Genomic DNA, 6000 nt, shown 5'->3' with positions numbered 1-6000 from the left:
AATTCAGAGAACAGTATGCCTACATAACCTGTCTCCTTTGTTAGGAAATGTAACGCCCTGTTCTTCAAAGTGGACCAATGCTCAGGTTCTCCATGGGGAAGTCTTGGTACATTGGTCAGAACAACGGTGCAAGGAGTAGCTTGCGGGGGGGATGCAGCTGTCTTGGCTCAGCTATGGGACCTTTCACCCTATTTTGCTTCGCTGGGTTATTTCCATTCTGTCTCACAGGATTCGACTTATCAGGGTTTCCAAACTGATTAACCTGCTTGGCCTGGTTATTCGGGTCTATATTACCGTCCTCCGTTCTCCTATAATGCTGGCTGGGGGCTGCAAGAGGCTGATGCCTCTGTTGTGGAGATGGAATTTTATCCGTTGTAACCACGGCTCTCATTTCCAAATTTATTGTGAGCATAGCGTCTATTGCACCTGAGTTCAGGGGTGGTGTCATAACTAGTGCTCTCTCATGATTACATTCTACGCATCCTCCTCTATTACCTACATCTTCAGACTCACCTCTTTTTTGTGTTATTGTCTGCCCCAGGGCTAATAAACGTTTAACCGCCCCTTCCAAACCAAGTAACCTTTCTTCAATGGAGGTTATCATAGACGTCAAAGGTCTCATTATGACCGAAACAGTGCCCTCCAAGTTTGCCCAAAATTCCACTTGGCTCATGCTTTCAAAACCCCCCCTCCCCTCCCCCCGCTACTAAGTTGTCGAGCGGGGACACAGGGCGGTCTTGCAAGTGAAGCACTGCACCATTCTCCATCACCAACATTTGGCCTTTGCTTTTGTGCCTAGGGGGGGCTGGTTTGTGAGTGGTTATAGTGCCCTGCCCCCTCTGTTTTTTGGGTGGTGGTGCTGGCCCTTTCCCTTGACTTGTTTTTGTTTTTTCGCCCCTCGTCTGAACATTTGATTTTTTTATTTAAATTAGCATTTTCTTGCAGGTCAGTTGCTGGGGGATCTAGAGCTAGTGGTGTTTCTTCAGATGACGTTGACAGGGATGCACAAAGCCTATCCTGTGGGGAGGTTTCTACTTTTTCTCCAATTACTCTAGTTGGTTGCTCTGGAGACAATTTAAAATCCTGAACAAATATCTAACTTGCACACATCAAACACATATCCAACCTACATCATAGGGAGAAGTGCAAGCTAAATGATGTTCACATTGGTCAGGCCAAGCTGAAATATTTATCCTATGAAATACCACCCAATGCAATGTCAGACCCAATTTAAATTCATCCCACATATCTATCCACTGAACATTTCGACTTGTCCTGTGTGACTCCAGCACTGTTTACAAGGCCAGATCATACTAACCACTTCAAATGGATCAGCAATCAGGGTGAAACAAACACAATTGTAGTCACATATCCCAAAGTATCCAATAACATAAAATAGTTAGAAAAATAAGGGCAGGACTAATGTGTTGTAAACAAAGCAAAAGTTAATTTTTTTCTAAAACAATTAGATGTAGTAAACCAAAGGCCAATGGTCAGCCCCTTTTTCGTATTGTGTCGTCCAGTACACTGCTGTGCCACTAAACTTGCCCTTCATGACACTGCCAGTGAAACCTGCCCAGGAGGGGGCATCTAGTGGGCAGTCCAGTCTCCTTATTGATGTTACTTGGGAGGTGTGAGTTTGGTTTTAGGAAGGGTGGTCCTGACTTTGAGAGGACTGTCTTTAGTTTTGGGAGGGTTCTGTTCTTCTTAGGGGTACGTCTGGGGTTAGTAGTGGGGTAATCAGGTTTCTCAGAGGTGGATTGGAATGTGGGAGGGATGGGTTGGGGTGTGGAAGAGGTTCTTTTGGCTTTGGGAGGGGTTCGAATTTGACAGGGGTCAGGGCAAGGGCAAATACACTTTTATAGGTAAAATGGGCAGGATGTTCAGGAGGGAGCAGGTAGAGGGAGTGGAAGTGTCAGGTATGGTGGGTGTGTTGATGGTACATGTATCTGTGTGTCTGATGTATCTTGCTTGTGTTTTGGAGGTGTCAGTTGTGTGGGTGAGTGTGGGTGTTTGTGTTTTTTTTGGCATGTGATGTGGATGTGCTTGGTATGCTGGGGGTTGTGTATGGTTCTGTGGGTGTGGTGTCTGGGGGAATGCTGGGGGTGGTGGATGGGTCTGTGGGTGCAGGTGTGGTGTCTGGAGAATGCTGGGTGTTGGGCATGGGTCTGTGGGTGCAGGTGTGGTGTATAGAGGAATGGTGGGTATTGAGGATGGGTCTGTGGGTACGGGTGTGGTGTCTGGGGGAATGCTGGGGTGGTGGTTGGACATGTCGGTGTGGATGTGGTGTCTGTGAGAATTCTGGGTGTTAGGGATGGGTCAGTGGGTGCGGGTGTGGTGTCTGGGGGAATGCTGGGTGTTGGATATGGGTGCGGTGTGGTGTCTAGGAGTGTGTTGGTGGGTGGTAGTGAGGGGGTGAGTGTCATGTGAATGGTTGCATGCTTGTATGTTTTTGGGTGTTTCTGGTTGCATATGCTGCTTGGGGCTGTGGAAGTGTGTGCATGCATATGTGTGAGTGTGCTTGGGACAGGATTGGGAATAGTGAAATCAGATAGGGAAGAGGTAAAAGGTGTGGTGGAATATTTAGATGGAAGGAAGGCTGCAGCCCAGATGTTGATGACTTAATGTGGGAATTTGATATCCTGCTAAGTTCTATTTTCGAATGCAGTTTGTCCATTTGCACCCCTCTACAGGTTATTTACTGTGCTTATGTTTTTATAACTCAATAAAAATGTGTTTAAAAATAAAATGGGATGAAGGCTGCAGTGAGTGAGGATCTCTGTAGGACAGACATAGCCCTTTGGATTCCTTCCAGGGAGCCCACAATCCATTGCAGATGGCTGCCATGACCCTGGATGGCATGCAGTAGTGCCCTCTAACCCACAGAGATGTTTGTCGGGAGGTCACTCAGGGCAGTGGAGGTAACAGGACAGGGGTTGAGGTGCCTGGGGTGAAGGAGACTGCTCCCCTCCTCTTTGGGGAGCAGGCCAGCCACCTGGGTAGGGAGCAAGAGGGAGGGTGGAGATGGAAGGGGGATGGCGGACAAGGATGATGTGGATACAGGTCCTGTGTGTTCCGCCACCACTAGGGAGCGTCCACTGGAGGTCGACTCTGAAGATGATGACGTTGAGTCTGCATTCTTCATGGCACTCCCCTCAGCCTCTGGGCCACTGACTCCCTCGGTGTCTTTCGTATCATGACTGGAGCCACTGCGACCGGCTGCCTCCCCAATGATGGTGGCCCTGTCTCTTCCGCTTGTCTGGGATGCTACTCAAACTACATACTTGGCCAACAGCTTTGATCACAGAGCATTAATAAAGTGTACAGAAGACTCCAGCTACAAGGTCCATTATAATGGCTTCAACATTAGCATGAGCACATGCATGCACTTTACACGACCTGTAAACAGTTTCTCACAGTGTAGTCCTAATCACCGACAGCTCTAATTGCAAATGTGAAGTTCTCTGATCTCCATTTTCATGTATCTATTGGGATACTTGATCACCTTGTATTGGCTGGCTCTTGTAGTATACCTTCGTAACCTGATGTCATCAAATTGACTGGCAATGACAAAATCATTTCTACAGATTACACCCAGGGCCCTGTAATGAGCAAAAGGTCATATACCCATGATGGTCAATAAATACTGCTATGTTGCCCCAATATGTACAGTAGCAGGAAGAAGGTGATATGGAAATGCTCATTTCACAATGTCGACAATTCCTAATAGAAACTTCCTCATATGTCCAATGTCAAAATAGTCTCATGAAAGTTGTACTTAAGTAGCTACGCTATGTATCACATGTAGCACAGACAAGTATTTTGGAGACAATCTGTCCCAAATATCTGGGAGATTTATCTACAAATATCCACAGCATAATCAGCTAGACCTAGGGACATCCTCAGTCCAGACGGGTACAAGTGAGAACACTATTTTTACTTTGCCTACCTAAAAGCCAATTAATCATAGAAAGTTGTTGAGGCTCAGGTAATCTCCATTGCATGAAGAGGTGGTTTAACCTGTGTCCTAATGGGAAGGCACATCACAGTACCTTTCTGTCTCACAAACACACATTCCATTGAATTAGTGAGTGTAGACACTGACCTATGATCTCTACATTTCTGCATGTCACTCCCTGAAGCGTGTCACCAGTCAGTGATGAACCTTGACAAACCCACATGTGCAATTTACATAACTGAATATTTCCACATCAATGGCATGGAAATTCACATTGTGAGAAATTAGTGTAAGTCTTCCTGTCATGTCCTTCATTGCTTCATCAATTGGACCTGACTAATGACATTGAGTAATGGCTTAGCGTATATGTGTGACCCACCCACTAATGTCTACACACTTCTGTCTGTGGTAACATGTGAACTGTATGCCTATCACAAATAACTATTTTCAAATAGATTGGCCTAAACACAAATTTGTGATGGAATCAAACATCAACCTATTAAGACAAGTAGATCATGTATGAAACAGTAGTGCAGATGATACTACAACAGGCAAAGGTCCACATGCCAAACATGTAGACACTAATTCATGTTACTGTACATTCTCCACTCACCAAACTGAAGTATTGCTCAGGGACTGCATCCAAAGTGCACTGTATACTATGTCACATGTAACAGGGTCACTATTGTATGGGACACAGCAGTGAGGAAGCATCACTCCTGACATACTGAAGACAAGGGGCCTGTTTGGTACAATTGTCACCCACAACTTCAAACAATATGCGCTGATTAACCATTTTACTCAGCCATGTAAAACACAGTAAAGGGCACACGTAATGAGAGTCAAGATTGGTTCTGAGCGAGAAACCAGCCGGCACGTGTTTCGTCACAAGTGGGAGTGGTACACCAAAGCCGCTGTGGATCGTCCATACGAGAAGTAGAGCTGCTGGAACACTGGTGCCATCTCGCTTGCCGAACCGGAAGACTTGGACGATCCACAACAGCTTCAGTGTACCCGCCAGCCAAGTCTGAACACTGGACTGACCCCCCTTTTCTGTAATTCTGCGGAATCCCACCAGGACCGCTTACCTTTGGCCTACGCATCCCCAGGTCTGCACTCCTTCGCTCCCCCATGGCCCTAGCTCCCTTGGAGCGCCTCAGCAAGCCTGGTTTCGAAGCCGGGTTGGAATTATCACCGGCTACATGAGCACCATCCAAACCACGCCATTTCAGCCCTGAAGAGTCACGGGACCACTCCCACTTGTGACAAAACACGTGTCGGCTGGTTTCTCCCTCAGTTTGGTTTATTAAAACAGATGTGAAACGACTTATCTGGTCTGGATCTAACATCCTGTTTAGTTCACCATATCGTAGGGAACCAATCTTGACTCTCATTACGTGTGCCCTGGACTGTGGGTTTCTGGACTCACATACATACAGGGGTTTCAAGGTGTGTTCCCTAGACCGGCAGGCACCGTACATACACGCAACTTACCACACAGACGCTTAATTTAGCCTGAGCGCCATTCTTCCTGCACAAAAACCTGACATCGATAAAATTACTCAGCCATGTGCCTGCTCAAGACGGTAAATTGGTAGTGGACTGGACTCCGCTGCGTTCCTGGTCAGAAAGACAATAGGCAAAACACATCAGCATGCACCTACTACCAGACCTATACAAACAATAACTAGACTTGTGTGTCACACATGGGCAACCCCCAACATTGGTGGGAAAATGCCTACCTGTAAGACACAATGTAACATTTATGACTCTGGCCAGGATTCAGCCTCTTGTAGCAGCTGTTGGGCCCTTAACTATCCATCAAGCTCCGGGTAGGCCACCGCCAGTAAGCAGGCCAATAGAGGGGTCAGGTTCTGGGGTGTGCCTCGTCCATGTTGGGAGGACATCCTCAGCCGGACCTCCCTAATCTTCCGGGTCCAGCGCATTAGGTCTTCCCACCTTTTCCTGCACTGGATGCTGCACCGGTGATAAACCCCCGGGGTCCGCACTTTCTGGTGAAGGCTTTCCAAATGGCTTGATTC

Source organism: Lissotriton helveticus, chromosome 1_1 (genome assembly GCF_964261635.1).
Source record: "Lissotriton helveticus chromosome 1_1, aLisHel1.1, whole genome shotgun sequence".
Taxonomy (NCBI): domain Eukaryota; kingdom Metazoa; phylum Chordata; class Amphibia; order Caudata; family Salamandridae; genus Lissotriton; species Lissotriton helveticus.
The sequence above is the reverse complement of the archived record's forward strand: the minus strand, read 5'-3'. Positions refer to the sequence as shown.